The 15,401-nt window shown below is 39.8% G+C and overlaps 5 non-coding genes across 5 annotated transcripts; all 5 read left to right on the top strand.

Annotated features, from left to right (window-relative positions):
• The first annotated feature begins 1,752 nt into the window (after nt 1–1,752).
• Nucleotides 1,753–1,825, top strand: TRNAM-CAU (transfer RNA methionine (anticodon CAU)). Its single transcript has one exon. It is a non-coding gene; the product is annotated as a tRNA-Met (tRNA).
• A 2,120-nt stretch (nt 1,826–3,945) lies between these two features.
• TRNAM-CAU (transfer RNA methionine (anticodon CAU)) lies at nt 3,946–4,018 on the top strand. The gene has a single exon. It is a non-coding gene; the product is annotated as a tRNA-Met (tRNA).
• A 2,121-nt stretch (nt 4,019–6,139) lies between these two features.
• Nucleotides 6,140–6,212, top strand: TRNAM-CAU (transfer RNA methionine (anticodon CAU)). Its single transcript has one exon. It is a non-coding gene; the product is annotated as a tRNA-Met (tRNA).
• Nucleotides 6,213–9,455: 3,243 nt separating this feature from the next.
• Nucleotides 9,456–9,528, top strand: TRNAM-CAU (transfer RNA methionine (anticodon CAU)). Its single transcript has one exon. It is a non-coding gene; the product is annotated as a tRNA-Met (tRNA).
• Nucleotides 9,529–13,734: 4,206 nt separating this feature from the next.
• Nucleotides 13,735–13,807, top strand: TRNAM-CAU (transfer RNA methionine (anticodon CAU)). Its single transcript has one exon. It is a non-coding gene; the product is annotated as a tRNA-Met (tRNA).
• Nucleotides 13,808–15,401: the final 1,594 nt, after the last annotated feature.

Raw genomic sequence — 15,401 nt, 5'->3', positions numbered from 1 at the left:
AGAGTCACAGAAAAAATGAGAGGCGTAAAAAAAAAAAAAAAAAAAAAAAAAAGAGTGTTGCTTTGATTAAAAAACTTTTTCCTTTCAACAGTTTAAACTTGACTCATTTGAACAGTAGTTAGGAGCTAGTGGCTTATTCTGATGATTATGAGGTTTTCCCTCAGATAGGGTACAGTTCACTCCTTTTTTTTTGACTGGGGAGCTTGAGAAATTTGCCATTCAGTTGTTAAATTCTACAGATTAGAATGGAAATTGGAGGCCAAAGGACAGGCCATACGAGTTTTTGAGTTCCTCGACATTTTGAAGTAAAAAATGATAGTTGAGAATAGTTTGAGCTATGAAACCTATAAAAGTGTTGTGCAAGAGTTGGAAATGAAGTGCCAAGACCCTAACGTTTTGCAACTTTGGCTGCAAAGTGCAAATTTTACCTGAACTGCTTTTTTATGCAAACAACTGTCGGCCTTTGAATGTCAGAGATAGTACAGAAAAAGCAGCATTCCCATACCGGGAGTCGAACCCGGGCCGCCTGGGTGAAAACCAGGAATCCTAACCGCTAGACCATATGGGAAGTGTTGTTCTCATAAGACGTTGTCAATGTGGAAAAAGAAGAACTGAATTGCTTTCAGTAAGTAAGTTTGGCACATCCTTGCTAGAAGCTTGCCTCGTTAGCGCAGTAGGTAGCGCGTCAGTCTCATAATCTAAAGGTCGTGAGTTCGATCCTCACACGGGGCACTATGCTTTAGATATTTTGTCTCCATCTTGACTAGACAGCCAGAACTGTATCCACTCAGTACCAAAAAACGTCAGATATAAAGGAAGGGGGTTTTGGATCCTTTGAAACCAAATAGTTAAAAGTCAAAAGTAAAAATGATTTGTGATATGAATTCAAATGGAGTATTGAGCAAAAGAATGGAATGAATGTCCAAAATCTATTGTGGTCAGCATTTTTTGCTGCAAAGAGCAAATCCAAGCTAGACTGACTGTATGCATGGCTTGTGTCGACATTTCAATGCGTGACTTATTACAGAAAAAGTGGCAATCCCATAGCAGGAATCGAACCAGTAAACTAAGAATACTGGTTGCTTGGTCAAATGGGATAACCCAAAGAGTCACAGAAAAAATGAGAGGCGTAAAAAAAAAAAAAAGAGTGTTGCTTTGATTAAAAAACTTTTTCCTTTCAACAGTTTAAACTTGACTCATTTGAACAGTAGTTAGGAGCTAGTGGCTTATTCTGATGATTATGAGGTTTTCCCTCAGATAGGGTACAGTTCACTCCTTTTTTTTTGACTGGGGAGCTTGAGAAATTTGCCATTCAGTTGTTAAATTCTACAGATTAGAATGGAAATTGGAGGCCAAAGGACAGGCCATACGAGTTTTTGAGTTCCTCGACATTTTGAAGTAAAAAATGATAGTTGAGAATAGTTTGAGCTATGAAACCTATAAAAGTGTTGTGCAAGAGTTGGAAATGAAGTGCCAAGACCCTAACGTTTTGCAACTTTGGCTGCAAAGTGCAAATTTTACCTGAACTGCTTTTTTATGCAAACAACTGTCGGCCTTTGAATGTCAGAGATAGCACAGAAAAAGCAGCATTCCCATACCGGGAGTCGAACCCGGGCCGCCTGGGTGAAAACCAGGAATCCTAACCGCTAGACCATATGGGAAGTGTTGTTCTCATAAGACGTTGTCAATGTGGAAAAAGAAGAACTTAATTGCTTTCAGTAAGTAAGTTTGGCACATCTTTGCTAGAAGCTTGCCTCGTTAGCGCAGTAGGTAGCGCGTCAGTCTCATAATCTGAAGGTCGTGAGTTCGATCCTCACACGGGGCACTATGCTTTAGATATTTTGTCTCCATCTTGACTAGACAGCCAGAACTGTATCCACTCAGTACCAAAAAACGTCAGATATAAAGGAAGGGGGTTTTGGATCCTTTGAAACCAAATAGTTAAAAGTAAAAATGATTTATGATATGAATTCAAATGGAGTATTGAGCAAAAGAATGGAATGAATGTCCAAAATCTATTGTGGTCAGCATTTTTTGCTGCAAAGAGCAAATCCAAGCTAGACTGACTGTATGCATGGCTTGTGTCGACATTTCAATGCGTGACTTATTACAGAAAAAGTGGCAATCCCATAGCAGGAATCGAACCAGTAAACTAAGAATACTGGTTGCTTGGTCAAATGGGATAACCCAAAGAGTCACAGAAAAAATGAGAGGCGTAAAAAAAAAAAAAAAAAAAAAAAAAAAAGAGTGTTGCTTTGATTAAAAAACTTTTTCCTTTCAACAGTTTAAACTTGACTCATTTGAACAGTAGTTAGGAGCTAGTGGCTTATTCTGATGATTATGAGGTTTTCCCTCAGATAGGGTACAGTTCACTCCTTTTTTTTTGACTGGGGAGCTTGAGAAATTTGCCATTCAGTTGTTAAATTCTACAGATTAGAATGGAAATTGGAGGCCAAAGGACAGGCCATACGAGTTTTTGAGTTCCTCGACATTTTGAAGTAAAAAATGATAGTTGAGAATAGTTTGAGCTATGAAACCTATAAAAGTGTTGTGCAAGAGTTTGAAATGAAGTGCCAAGACCCTAACGTTTTGCAACTTTGGCTGCAAAGTGCAAATTTTACCTGAACTGCTTTTTTATGCAAACAACTGTCGGCCTTTGCATGTCAGAGATAGTACAGAAAAAGCAGCATTCCCATGCCGGGAGTCGAACCCGGGCCACCTGGGTGAAAACCAGGAATCCTAACCGCTAGACCATATGGGAAGTGTTGGTCTCATAAGACGTTGTCAATGTGGAAAAAGAAGAACTGAATTGCTTTCAGTAAGTAAGTTTGGCACATCCTTGCTAGAAGCTTGCCTCGTTAGCGCAGTAGGTAGCGCGTCAGTCTCATAATCTAAAGGTCGTGAGTTCGATCCTCACACGGGGCACTATGCTTTAGATATTTTGTCTCCATCTTGACTAGACAGCCAGAACTGTATCCACTCAGTACCAAAAAACGTCAGATATAAAGGAAGGGGGTTTTGGATCCTTTGAAACCAAATAGTTAAAAGTCAAAAGTAAAAATGATTTGTGATATGAATTCAAATGGAGTATTGAGCAAAAGAATGGAATGAATGTCCAAAATCTATTGTGGTCAGCATTTTTTGCTGCAAAGAGCAAATCCAAGCTAGACTGACTGTATGCATGGCTTGTGTCGACATTTCAATGCGTGACTTATTACAGAAAAAGTGGCAATCCCATAGCAGGAATCGAACCAGTAAACTAAGAATACTGGTTGCTTGGTCAAATGGGATAACCCAAAGAGTCACAGAAAAAATGAGAGGCGTAAAAAAAAAAAAAAGAGTGTTGCTTTGATTAAAAAACTTTTTCCTTTCAACAGTTTAAACTTGACTCATTTGAACAGTAGTTAGGAGCTAGTGGCTTATTCTGATGATTATGAGGTTTTCCCTCAGATAGGGTACAGTTCACTCCTTTTTTTTTGACTGGGGAGCTTGAGAAATTTGCCATTCAGTTGTTAAATTCTACAGATTAGAATGGAAATTGGAGGCCAAAGGACAGGCCATACGAGTTTTTGAGTTCCTCGACATTTTGAAGTAAAAAATGATAGTTGAGAATAGTTTGAGCTATGAAACCTATAAAAGTGTTGTGCAAGAGTTGGAAATGAAGTGCCAAGACCCTAACGTTTTGCAACTTTGGCTGCAAAGTGCAAATTTTACCTGAACTGCTTTTTTATGCAAACAACTGTCGGCCTTTGAATGTCAGAGATAGCACAGAAAAAGCAGCATTCCCATACCGGGAGTCGAACCCGGGCCGCCTGGGTGAAAACCAGGAATCCTAACCGCTAGACCATATGGGAAGTGTTGTTCTCATAAGACGTTGTCAATGTGGAAAAAGAAGAACTTAATTGCTTTCAGTAAGTAAGTTTGGCACATCTTTGCTAGAAGCTTGCCTCGTTAGCGCAGTAGGTAGCGCGTCAGTCTCATAATCTGAAGGTCGTGAGTTCGATCCTCACACGGGGCACTATGCTTTAGATATTTTGTCTCCATCTTGACTAGACAGCCAGAACTGTATCCACTCAGTACCAAAAAACGTCAGATATAAAGGAAGGGGGTTTTGGATCCTTTGAAACCAAATATTTAAAAGTAAAAATGATTTATGATATGAATTCAAATGGAGTATTGAGCAAAAGAATGGAATGAATGTCCAAAATCTATTGTGGTCAGCATTTTTTGCTGCAAAGAGCAAATCCAAGCTAGACTGACTGTATGCATGGCTTGTGTCGACATTTCAATGCGTGACTTATTACAGAAAAAGTGGCAATCCCATAGCAGGAATCGAACCAGTAAACTAAGAATACTGGTTGCTTGGTCAAATGGGATAACCCAAAGAGTCACAGAAAAAATGAGAGGCGTAAAAAAAAAAAAAAAAAAAAAAAAAAAAAGAGTGTTGCTTTGATTAAAAAACTTTTTCCTTTCAACAGTTTAAACTTGACTCATTTGAACAGTAGTTAGGAGCTAGTGGCTTATTCTGATGATTATGAGGTTTTCCCTCAGATAGGGTACAGTTCACTCCTTTTTTTTTGACTGGGGAGCTTGAGAAATTTGCCATTCAGTTGTTAAATTCTACAGATTAGAATGGAAATTGGAGGCCAAAGGACAGGCCATACGAGTTTTTGAGTTCCTCGACATTTTGAAGTAAAAAATGATAGTTGAGAATAGTTTGAGCTATGAAACCTATAAAAGTGTTGTGCAAGAGTTTGAAATGAAGTGCCAAGACCCTAACGTTTTGCAACTTTGGCTGCAAAGTGCAAATTTTACCTGAACTGCTTTTTTATGCAAACAACTGTCGGCCTTTGCATGTCAGAGATAGTACAGAAAAAGCAGCATTCCCATGCCGGGAGTCGAACCCGGGCCACCTGGGTGAAAACCAGGAATCCTAACCGCTAGACCATATGGGAAGTGTTGGTCTCATAAGACGTTGTCAATGTGGAAAAAGAAGAACTGAATTGCTTTCAGTAAGTAAGTTTGGCACATCCTTGCTAGAAGCTTGCCTCGTTAGCGCAGTAGGTAGCGCGTCAGTCTCATAATCTAAAGGTCGTGAGTTCGATCCTCACACGGGGCACTATGCTTTAGATATTTTGTCTCCATCTTGACTAGACAGCCAGAACTGTATCCACTCAGTACCAAAAAACGTCAGATATAAAGGAAGGGGGTTTTGGATCCTTTGAAACCAAATAGTTAAAAGTCAAAAGTAAAAATGATTTGTGATATGAATTCAAATGGAGTATTGAGCAAAAGAATGGAATGAATGTCCAAAATCTATTGTGGTCAGCATTTTTTGCTGCAAAGAGCAAATCCAAGCTAGACTGACTGTATGCATGGCTTGTGTCGACATTTCAATGCGTGACTTATTACAGAAAAAGTGGCAATCCCATAGCAGGAATCGAACCAGTAAACTAAGAATACTGGTTGCTTGGTCAAATGGGATAACCCAAAGAGTCACAGAAAAAATGAGAGGCGTAAAAAAAAAAAAAAGAGTGTTGCTTTGATTAAAAAACTTTTTCCTTTCAACAGTTTAAACTTGACTCATTTGAACAGTAGTTAGGAGCTAGTGGCTTATTCTGATGATTATGAGGTTTTCCCTCAGATAGGGTACAGTTCACTCCTTTTTTTTTGACTGGGGAGCTTGAGAAATTTGCCATTCAGTTGTTAAATTCTACAGATTAGAATGGAAATTGGAGGCCAAAGGACAGGCCATACGAGTTTTTGAGTTCCTCGACATTTTGAAGTAAAAAATGATAGTTGAGAATAGTTTGAGCTATGAAACCTATAAAAGTGTTGTGCAAGAGTTGGAAATGAAGTGCCAAGACCCTAACGTTTTGCAACTTTGGCTGCAAAGTGCAAATTTTACCTGAACTGCTTTTTTATGCAAACAACTGTCGGCCTTTGAATGTCAGAGATAGCACAGAAAAAGCAGCATTCCCATACCGGGAGTCGAACCCGGGCCGCCTGGGTGAAAACCAGGAATCCTAACCGCTAGACCATATGGGAAGTGTTGTTCTCATAAGACGTTGTCAATGTGGAAAAAGAAGAACTTAATTGCTTTCAGTAAGTAAGTTTGGCACATCTTTGCTAGAAGCTTGCCTCGTTAGCGCAGTAGGTAGCGCGTCAGTCTCATAATCTGAAGGTCGTGAGTTCGATCCTCACACGGGGCACTATGCTTTAGATATTTTGTCTCCATCTTGACTAGACAGCCAGAACTGTATCCACTCAGTACCAAAAAACGTCAGATATAAAGGAAGGGGGTTTTGGATCCTTTGAAACCAAATAGTTAAAAGTAAAAATGATTTATGATATGAATTCAAATGGAGTATTGAGCAAAAGAATGGAATGAATGTCCAAAATCTATTGTGGTCAGCATTTTTTGCTGCAAAGAGCAAATCCAAGCTAGACTGACTGTATGCATGGCTTGTGTCGACATTTCAATGCGTGACTTATTACAGAAAAAGTGGCAATCCCATAGCAGGAATCGAACCAGTAAACTAAGAATACTGGTTGCTTGGTCAAATGGGATAACCCAAAGAGTCACAGAAAAAATGAGAGGCGTAAAAAAAAAAAAAAAAAAAAAAAAAAAAGAGTGTTGCTTTGATTAAAAAACTTTTTCCTTTCAACAGTTTAAACTTGACTCATTTGAACAGTAGTTAGGAGCTAGTGGCTTATTCTGATGATTATGAGGTTTTCCCTCAGATAGGGTACAGTTCACTCCTTTTTTTTTGACTGGGGAGCTTGAGAAATTTGCCATTCAGTTGTTAAATTCTACAGATTAGAATGGAAATTGGAGGCCAAAGGACAGGCCATACGAGTTTTTGAGTTCCTCGACATTTTGAAGTAAAAAATGATAGTTGAGAATAGTTTGAGCTATGAAACCTATAAAAGTGTTGTGCAAGAGTTTGAAATGAAGTGCCAAGACCCTAACGTTTTGCAACTTTGGCTGCAAAGTGCAAATTTTACCTGAACTGCTTTTTTATGCAAACAACTGTCGGCCTTTGCATGTCAGAGATAGTACAGAAAAAGCAGCATTCCCATGCCGGGAGTCGAACCCGGGCCACCTGGGTGAAAACCAGGAATCCTAACCGCTAGACCATATGGGAAGTGTTGGTCTCATAAGACGTTGTCAATGTGGAAAAAGAAGAACTGAATTGCTTTCAGTAAGTAAGTTTGGCACATCCTTGCTAGAAGCTTGCCTCGTTAGCGCAGTAGGTAGCGCGTCAGTCTCATAATCTAAAGGTCGTGAGTTCGATCCTCACACGGGGCACTATGCTTTAGATATTTTGTCTCCATCTTGACTAGACAGCCAGAACTGTATCCACTCAGTACCAAAAAACGTCAGATATAAAGGAAGGGGGTTTTGGATCCTTTGAAACCAAATAGTTAAAAGTCAAAAGTAAAAATGATTTGTGATATGAATTCAAATGGAGTATTGAGCAAAAGAATGGAATGAATGTCCAAAATCTATTGTGGTCAGCATTTTTTGCTGCAAAGAGCAAATCCAAGCTAGACTGACTGTATGCATGGCTTGTGTCGACATTTCAATGCGTGACTTATTACAGAAAAAGTGGCAATCCCATAGCAGGAATCGAACCAGTAAACTAAGAATACTGGTTGCTTGGTCAAATGGGATAACCCAAAGAGTCACAGAAAAAATGAGAGGCGTAAAAAAAAAAAAAAAAAAAAAAAAAAAAAAAAGAGTGTTGCTTTGATTAAAAAACTTTTTCCTTTCAACAGTTTAAACTTGACTCATTTGAACAGTAGTTAGGAGCTAGTGGCTTATTCTGATGATTATGAGGTTTTCCCTCAGATAGGGTACAGTTCACTCCTTTTTTTTTGACTGGGGAGCTTGAGAAATTTGCCATTCAGTTGTTAAATTCTACAGATTAGAATGGAAAATGGAGGCCAAAGGACAGGCCATACGAGTTTTTGAGTTCCTCGACATTTTGAAGTAAAAAATGATAGTTGAGAATAGTTTGAGCTATGAAACCTATAAAAGTGTTGTGCAAGAGTTTGAAATGAAGTGCCAAGACCCTAACGTTTTGCAACTTTGGCTGCAAAGTGCAAATTTTACCTGAACTGCTTTTTTATGCAAACAACTGTCGGCCTTTGAATGTCAGAGATAGTACAGAAAAAGCAGCATTCCCATACCGGGAGTCGAACCCGGGCCGCCTTGGTGAAAACCAGGAATCCTAACCGCTAGACCATATGGGAAGTGTTGTTCTCATAAGACGTTGTCAATGTGGAATAAGAAGAACTGAATTGCTTTCAGTAAGTAAGTTTGGCACATCCTTGCTAGAAGCTTGCCTCGTTAGCGCAGTAGGTAGCGCGTCAGTCTCATAATCTGAAGGTCGTGAGTTCGATCCTCACACGGCGCACTATGCTTTAGATATTTTGTCTCCATCTTGACTAGACAGCCAGAACTGTATCCACTCAGTACCAAAAAACGTCAGATATAAAGGAAGGGGGTTTTGGATCCTTTGAAACCAAATAGTTAAAAGTCAAAAGTAAAAATGATTTGTGATATGAATTCAAATGGAGTATTGAGCAAAAGAATGGAATGAATGTCCAAAATCTATTGTGGTCAGCATTTTTTGCTGCAAAGAGCAAATCCAAGCTAGACTGACTGTATGCATGGCTTGTGTCGACATTTCAATGTGTGACTTATTACAGAAAAAGTGGCAATCCCATAGCAGGAATCGAACCAGTAAACTAAGAATACTGGTTGCTTGGTCAAATGGGATAACCCAAAGAGTCACAGAAAAAATGAGAGGCGTAAAAAAAAAAAAAAAAAAAAAAAAAAGAGTGTTGCTTTGAATAAAAAACTTTTTCCTTTCAACAGTTTAAACTTGACTCATTTGAACAGTAGTTAGGAGCTAGTGGCTTATTCTGATGATTATGAGGTTTTCCCTCAGATAGGGTACAGTTCACTCCTTTTTTTTTGACTGGGGAGCTTGAGAAATTTGCCATTCAGTTGTTAAATTCTACAGATTAGAATGGAAATTGGAGGCCAAAGGACAGGCCATACGAGTTTTTGAGTTCCTCGACATTTTGAAGTAAAAAATGATAGTTGAGAATAGTTTGAGCTATGAAACCTATAAAAGTGTTGTGCAAGAGTTGGAAATGAAGTGCCAAGACCCTAACGTTTTGCAACTTTGGCTGCAAAGTGCAAATTTTACCTGAACTGCTTTTTTATGCAAACAACTGTCGGCCTTTGAATGTCAGAGATAGTACAGAAAAAGCAGCATTCCCATACCGGGAGTCGAACCCGGGCCGCCTTGGTGAAAACCAGGAATCCTAACTGCTAGACCATATGGGAAGTGTTGTTCTCATAAGACGTTGTCAATGTGGAAAAAGAAGAACTGAATTGCTTTCAGTAAGTAAGTTTGGCACATCCTTGCTAAAAGCTTGCCTCGTTAGCGCAGTAGGTAGCGCGTCAGTCTCATAATCTGAAGGTCGTGAGTTCGATCCTCACACGGGGCACTATGCTTTAGATATTTTGTCTCCATCTTGACTAGACAGCCAGAACTGTATCCACTCAGTACCAAAAAACGTCAGATATAAAGGAAGGGGGTTTTGGATCCTTTGAAACCAAATAGTTAAAAGTCAAAAGTAAAAATGATTTGTGATATGAATTCAAATGGAGTATTGAGCAAAAGAATGGAATGAATGTCCAAAATCTATTGTGGTCAGCATTTTTTGCTGCAAAGAGCAAATCCAAGCTAGACTGACTGTATGCATGGCTTGTGTCGACATTTCAATGCGTGACTTATTACAGAAAAAGTGGCAATCCCATAGCAGGAATCGAACCAGTAAACTAAGAATACTGGTTGCTTGGTCAAATGGGATAACCCAAAGAGTCACAGAAAAAATGAGAGGCGTAAAAAAAAAAAAAAAAAAAAAAAAAAAAAAAGAGTGTTGCTTTGATTAAAAAACTTTTTCCTTTCAACAGTTTAAAGGGAACCTGTCAGCAGAAATGTCCCCTAAAACCTAACAGATTCCCCCTCTGCAGCTCCTGGGCTGCATTCTAGAAAGGTTCCTGTTATGATTGTGCCCACTTTCTGACCGAAAAAAAGTGTTTATAAAGTTGTACCTTTTTGGCTTCTGATTCTGTAAATCCGTCACGGGGGCGGGCTGCCTAATGGCCGTTATTCTGCCCCCTGGTCCTGTATGCCGCCCCCATCGCTGATTTCAATACTTCTGGACGCCGCCCACTGCTCCAGCCATCCCCGCGCATGCCCAGTGCCCATCTCTCGGGGATGAGCACTGTGCCCAGCGTCACGTGCACGCAGGATTAAGATTATGGGCGGTGCTGTGATGTTTATTCCTAAGCAACCGCCCATAATCGCGGGACCGCGCTTTCGGTGTAGTCACTGCTCCGCGCTCTTCCCATCTATTTCCTGCCTCGGGGCAAGATGGGAAGGAGGCGAAGTGAGGTCAGCAGCAGCGCGCTTGCGCAGAAAGAAGCAGGCCGAGGGGGAAAGCGCGGTCCCGCGATTATGGGCGGTTGCTTAGGAATAAACATCACAGCACCGCCCATAATCTTAACCCTGCGTGCACGTCACCAGCGGTGACGCTGGGCACAGTGCTCATCCCCGAGAGATGGGCACTGGGCATGCGCGGGGATGGCTGGAGCAGTGGGCGGCGTCCAGAAGTATTGAAATCAGCGATGGGGGCGGCATACAGGACCAGGGGGCAGAATAACGGCCATCAGGCAGCCCGCCCCCGTGATGGATTTACAGAATCAGAAGCCAAAAAGGTACAACTTTATAAACACTTTTTTTCGGTCAGAAAGTGGGCACAATCATAACAGGGACCTTTATAGAATGCAGCCCAGGAGCTGCAGAGGGGGAATCTGTTAGGTTTTAGGGGACATTTCTGCTGACAGGTTCCCTTTAAACTTGACTCATTTGAACAGTAGTTAGGAGCTAGTGGCTTATTCTGATGATTATGAGGTTTTCCCTCAGATAGGGTACAGTTCACTCCTTTTTTTTTGACTGGGGAGCTTGAGAAATTTGCCATTCAGTTGTTAAATTCTACAGATTAGAATGGAAATTGGAGGCCAAAGGACAGGCCATACGAGTTTTTGAGTTCCTCGACATTTTGAAGTAAAAAATGATAGTTGAGAATAGTTTGAGCTATGAAACCTATAAAAGTGTTGTGCAAGAGTTTGAAATGAAGTGCCAAGACCCTAACGTTTTGCAACTTTGGCTGCAAAGTGCAAATTTTACCTGAACTGCTTTTTTATGCAAACAACTGTCGGCCTTTGAATGTCAGAGATAGTACAGAAAAAGCAGCATTCCCATACCGGGAGTCGAACCCGGGCCGCCTGGGTGAAAACCAGGAATCCTAACCGCTAGACCATATGGGAAGTGTTGGTCTCATAAGACGTTGTCAATGTGGAAAAAGAAGAACTGAATTGCTTTCAGTAAGTAAGTTTGGCACATCCTTGCTAGAAGCTTGCCTCGTTAGCGCAGTAGGTAGCGCGTCAGTCTCATAATCTAAAGGTCGTGAGTTCGATCCTCACACGGGGCACTATGCTTTAGATATTTTGTCTCCATCTTGACTAGACAGCCAGAACTGTATCCACTCAGTACCAAAAAACGTCAGATATAAAGGAAGGGGGTTTTGGATCCTTTGAAACCAAATAGTTAAAAGTCAAAAGTAAAAATGATTTGTGATATGAATTCAAATGGAGTATTGAGCAAAAGAATGGAATGAATGTCCAAAATCTATTGTGGTCAGCATTTTTTGCTGCAAAGAGCAAATCCAAGCTAGACTGACTGTATGCATGGCTTGTGTCGACATTTCAATGCGTGACTTATTACAGAAAAAGTGGCAATCCCATAGCAGGAATCGAACCAGTAAACTAAGAATACTGGTTGCTTGGTCAAATGGGATAACCCAAAGAGTCACAGAAAAAATGAGAGGCGTAAAAAAAAAAAAAAAAAAAAAAAAAAAAAAAAAAAAAAAAGAGTGTTGCTTTGATTAAAAAACTTTTTCCTTTCAACAGTTTAAACTTGACTCATTTGAACAGTAGTTAGGAGCTAGTGGCTTATTCTGATGATTATGAGGTTTTCCCTCAGATAGGGTACAGTTCACTCCTTTTTTTTTGACTGGGGAGCTTGAGAAATTTGCCATTCAGTTGTTAAATTCTACAGATTAGAATGGAAAATGGAGGCCAAAGGACAGGCCATACGAGTTTTTGAGTTCCTCGACATTTTGAAGTAAAAAATGATAGTTGAGAATAGTTTGAGCTATGAAACCTATAAAAGTGTTGTGCAAGAGTTTGAAATGAAGTGCCAAGACCCTAACGTTTTGCAACTTTGGCTGCAAAGTGCAAATTTTACCTGAACTGCTTTTTTATGCAAACAACTGTCGGCCTTTGAATGTCAGAGATAGTACAGAAAAAGCAGCATTCCCATACCGGGAGTCGAACCCGGGCCGCCTTGGTGAAAACCAGGAATCCTAACCGCTAGACCATATGGGAAGTGTTGTTCTCATAAGACGTTGTCAATGTGGAATAAGAAGAACTGAATTGCTTTCAGTAAGTAAGTTTGGCACATCCTTGCTAGAAGCTTGCCTCGTTAGCGCAGTAGGTAGCGCGTCAGTCTCATAATCTGAAGGTCGAGAGTTCGATCCTCACACGGCGCACTATGCTTTAGATATTTTGTCTCCATCTTGACTAGACAGCCAGAACTGTATCCACTCAGTACCAAAAAACGTCAGATATAAAGGAAGGGGGTTTTGGATCCTTTGAAACCAAATAGTTAAAAGTCAAAAGTAAAAATGATTTGTGATATGAATTCAAATGGAGTATTGAGCAAAAGAATGGAATGAATGTCCAAAATCTATTGTGGTCAGCATTTTTTGCTGCAAAGAGCAAATCCAAGCTAGACTGACTGTATGCATGGCTTGTGTCGACATTTCAATGTGTGACTTATTACAGAAAAAGTGGCAATCCCATAGCAGGAATCGAACCAGTAAACTAAGAATACTGGTTGCTTGGTCAAATGGGATAACCCAAAGAGTCACAGAAAAAATGAGAGGCGTAAAAAAAAAAAAAAAAAAAAAAAAAAAAAGAGTGTTGCTTTGAATAAAAAACTTTTTCCTTTCAACAGTTTAAACTTGACTCATTTGAACAGTAGTTAGGAGCTAGTGGCTTATTCTGATGATTATGAGGTTTTCCCTCAGATAGGGTACAGTTCACTCCTTTTTTTTTGACTGGGGAGCTTGAGAAATTTGCCATTCAGTTGTTAAATTCTACAGATTAGAATGGAAATTGGAGGCCAAAGGACAGGCCATACGAGTTTTTGAGTTCCTCGACATTTTGAAGTAAAAAATGATAGTTGAGAATAGTTTGAGCTATGAAACCTATAAAAGTGTTGTGCAAGAGTTGGAAATGAAGTGCCAAGACCCTAACGTTTTGCAACTTTGGCTGCAAAGTGCAAATTTTACCTGAACTGCTTTTTTATGCAAACAACTGTCGGCCTTTGAATGTCAGAGATAGTACAGAAAAAGCAGCATTCCCATACCGGGAGTCGAACCCGGGCCGCCTGGGTGAAAACCAGGAATCCTAACCGCTAGACCATATGGGAAGTGTTGTTCTCATAAGAAGTTGTCAATGTGGAAAAAGAAGAACTGAATTGCTTTCAGTAAGTAAGTTTGGCACATCCTTGCTAGAAGCTTGCCTCGTTAGCGCAGTAGGTAGCGCGTCAGTCTCATAATCTGAAGGTCGTGAGTTCGATCCTCACACGGGGCACTATGCTTTAGATATTTTGTCTCCATCTTGACTAGACAGCCAGAACTGTATCCACTCAGTACCAAAAAACGTCAGATATAAAGGAAGGGGGTTTTGGATCCTTTGAAACCAAATAGTTAAAAGTCAAAAGTAAAAATGATTTGTGATATGAATTCAAATGGAGTATTGAGCAAAAGAATGGAATGAATGTCCAAAATCTATTGTGGTCAGCATTTTTTGCTGCAAAGAGCAAATCCAAGCTAGACTGACTGTATGCATGGCTTGTGTCGACATTTCAATGCGTGACTTATTACAGAAAAAGTGGCAATCCCATAGCAGGAATCGAACCAGTAAACTAAGAATACTGGTTGCTTGGTCAAATGGGATAACCCAAAGAGTCACAGAAAAAATGAGAGGCGTAAAAAAAAAAAAAAAAAAAAAAAAAAAAAAAAAAAAAAAAAAAAGAGTGTTGCTTTGATTAAAAAACTTTTTCCTTTCAACAGTTTAAACTTGACTCATTTGAACAGTAGTTAGGAGCTAGTGGCTTATTCTGATGATTATGAGGTTTTCCCTCAGATAGGGTACAGTTCACTCCTTTTTTTTTGACTGGGGAGCTTGAGAAATTTGCCATTCAGTTGTTAAATTCTACAGATTAGAATGGAAATTGGAGGCCAAAGGACAGGCCATACGAGTTTTTGAGTTCCTCGACATTTTGAAGTAAAAAATGATAGTTGAGAATAGTTTGAGCTATGAAACCTATAAAAGTGTTGTGCAAGAGTTTGAAATGAAGTGCCAAGACCCTAACGTTTTGCAACTTTGGCTGCAAAGTGCAAATTTTACCTGAACTGCTTTTTTATGCAAACAACTGTCGGCCTTTGAATGTCAGAGATAGTACAGAAAAAGCAGCATTCCCATACCGGGAGTCGAACCCGGGCCGCCTGGGTGAAAACCAGGAATCCTAACCGCTAGACCATATGGGAAGTGTTGGTCTCATAAGACGTTGTCAATGTGGAAAAAGAAGAACTGAATTGCTTTCAGTAAGTAAGTTTGGCACATCCTTGCTAGAAGCTTGCCTCGTTAGCGCAGTAGGTAGCGCGTCAGTCTCATAATCTAAAGGTCGTGAGTTCGATCCTCACACGGGGCACTATGCTTTAGATATTTTGTCTCCATCTTGACTAGACAGCCAGAACTGTATCCACTCAGTACCAAAAAACGTCAGATATAAAGGAAGGGGGTTTTGGATCCTTTGAAACCAAATAGTTAAAAGTCAAAAGTAAAAATGATTTGTGATATGAATTCAAATGGAGTATTGAGCAAAAGAATGGAATGAATGTCCAAAATCTATTGTGGTCAGCATTTTTTGCTGCAAAGAGCAAATCCAAGCTAGACTGACTGTATGCATGGCTTGTGTCGACATTTCAATGCGTGACTTATTACAGAAAAAGTGGCAATCCCATAGCAGGAATCGAACCAGTAAACTAAGAATACTGGTTGCTTGGTCAAATGGGATAACCCAAAGAGTCACAGAAAAAATGAGAGGCGTAAAAAAAAAAAAAAAAAAAAAAAAAAAAAAAAAAAGAGTGTTGCTTTGATTAAAAAACTTTTTCCTTTCAAC

The sequence above is a fragment of the Anomaloglossus baeobatrachus genome, chromosome 4 (assembly GCF_048569485.1).
Source record: "Anomaloglossus baeobatrachus isolate aAnoBae1 chromosome 4, aAnoBae1.hap1, whole genome shotgun sequence".
Classification (NCBI taxonomy): domain Eukaryota; kingdom Metazoa; phylum Chordata; class Amphibia; order Anura; family Aromobatidae; genus Anomaloglossus; species Anomaloglossus baeobatrachus.
Note: the sequence above shows the minus strand (reverse complement) of the source record. Positions and strands in the feature narration are given on the sequence as shown.